This window comes from Rhinolophus ferrumequinum, chromosome 5 (genome assembly GCF_004115265.2).
Source record: "Rhinolophus ferrumequinum isolate MPI-CBG mRhiFer1 chromosome 5, mRhiFer1_v1.p, whole genome shotgun sequence".
In the NCBI taxonomy this organism is placed as follows: domain Eukaryota; kingdom Metazoa; phylum Chordata; class Mammalia; order Chiroptera; family Rhinolophidae; genus Rhinolophus; species Rhinolophus ferrumequinum.
Window position 1 is genome coordinate 3,595,201 of NC_046288.1, and position 2,106 is coordinate 3,597,306.

General features: G+C 45.7%; 1 pseudogene; it reads right to left on the reverse strand.

Annotated features, from left to right (window-relative positions):
• Positions 1 to 370: 370 nt before the first annotated feature.
• LOC117022586 (centromere protein L-like) lies at positions 371 to 1,350 on the reverse strand (annotated as a pseudogene).
• Between the last annotated feature and the right edge of the window lie 756 nt (positions 1,351 to 2,106).

Genomic DNA, 2,106 nt, shown 5'->3' on the forward strand with positions numbered 1-2,106 from the left:
TAAAGACCCAAATCAGGAATACTCAAGATCAGTGATATCTCATATGAATCCTAAAAGTATGACCTAACAAGCATTACATACTTTTTATAAAGATGTTAATTTTTACAAATTAACAACTCACCATTTTCTAGAGACTGGCATCCCAGATCATCATGACTATTACACGAGCACCTGGCTGCAGTACATCCGCTATTACCTTCTTCTTTTCGATCCTTTTTGGCTTCCATCTGGGCAACTCCAAAGGCACGTGAGGAAAAGAGATGCAGAGATGGATGCCCATTTCTCCTGCAGTCCCTCTCAGCATAGCAATTAGGCAAATAATCAATGAGAAAAAGGTATATAATTCATATCTTACAGTTCTCACAAGGCTTCACTCAATTTGAAAAATTACCAGTTCTATCAAACATGCCAACACTCCAATAAGGTATTTATGACACAGAACCTTTATTTTTCCATTAGTATGTGCCAAAGCTACAGATGTTGAACCAATCCTGTGGCCGATAAATTTGGAAATGTGAATAAAGGCAGTTCATGAATAAGTCAACTTCCTCCTGGCTAACTTCCCCAGGTGTTTTGTGGACACTGTTCCACAAAGCTTTTGAATCCTCTGCATGTATGGTATATGTCCAGACACTGAGGGGTACAGGGTACACACCAAAGAATTTCAGTAGCATTGCATTGATTGCTAAAAGACTGAAATAACAGTCAAAAGTTTTCTGAAACCAGGTTCCAAGTGTGGCTGTATTAGTCTCTGCTCCATTTGCAAGGAATAAGGGTAGACAGGTGAAATCTTGTGAAACAGTCTCCAGAAGACTGTCTCCAAATATACAGCAGAAACAACCAGTCCACGACACTCTACTTTCTCTGTTCTCAGATGGCAATTAAGATTCTGACAGTATTTGGACAAGAAAAGCTTCATGATTTCTTTCTTTCATTCCTAGTAGAGAAAATTATTTTGATATTGAAGTCTTCTCCCACTTTCACAGCAAGTCATTTTTGCTTTTCAGCAGCAATAAATGCACTCAAAAGTTTAGAATACTCTTTGAGATTAGTATAGGAAAATTTATTTATTTAGGGGAGTTAAACTACATAAAGTCTATTGCTTATGTGGAAGGAATGCATGCAACCTTTTGAGAAGCAACATCTTCCTGCAACTGTGAACATTTGGAATTTTCCTTCCAGGTGGAGTCAGGACAAATGAAGTCCCCCTTCCTGGCTGATTCTAATCGTTTTTACAGAGGGGCGGCACCTATAGTCTTTAAGGCTTGAGGATGCACTGTCTGGGAGTCGATTCTGGTGCATCCTAAGAATCTATGGTCAATAGAATGCTGTGATGACGCTGTCACCCATTCCGACTTCAGAAATCATTCTGCAAGTCTGGATCCAAAACTATTTCGAGAAGTAAAAAACCTGCCCAAATGGCAGCTAAGAGAGGGACCGGAGGCACACCTGGCTCTCCCAAATTCCCTCGTGCTCCCCAACAAGCTGGTTCACGAAGGACACAAACGTGCCCAGTAGAGACCTCGGCTCCCTCGACGCTAGGCGACCGCCTGCACCCCGGGAGGGGCCTTTCCGCTGACTCAGCCGCTCAGCTCTGCGACTCTCGCTCCTGCGAGTCGGCTACTCCTCACGCAGGGCACGGGCAGGGGACAGTGTGTCCCAACTCGCCCTCTCCACCTGAGCCCTACAATGTGCCAAAGCCAGCTGCGAAATCCCGCCGTTGAGAAGCGGCAATTTATCCCTCCGCCGCCACAATATTAAATCATTTCCAACTCGCTTTGTGGGCCGACGCAGGAGGCCTCCCTGGCGCCGACTCCAAGTCAGTGAAGCAACTAACGTCGCCATATTAACTCAGGGCACGGCCAAGCGACCTAACAATTATCGCCCATTTCTTAAGCGCGCGGCCGTTGCTCCACAGCTCTTTTCTACTGGCGCAAAGATTTCCTTCCAATTTCCGCCCGTAGTAAACATGGCGGCGGCGCCTCGGCTCTGATTGGTTTAATGCCTTCTCCGTAATCTTGGGCGCTCCCTGGCAGAGGAGCCCTTGGTTTTTTATGGCCCCGGTGATCGGCAGGTGGTTTCGGGCCGTCAGGACTGGAGATCGGA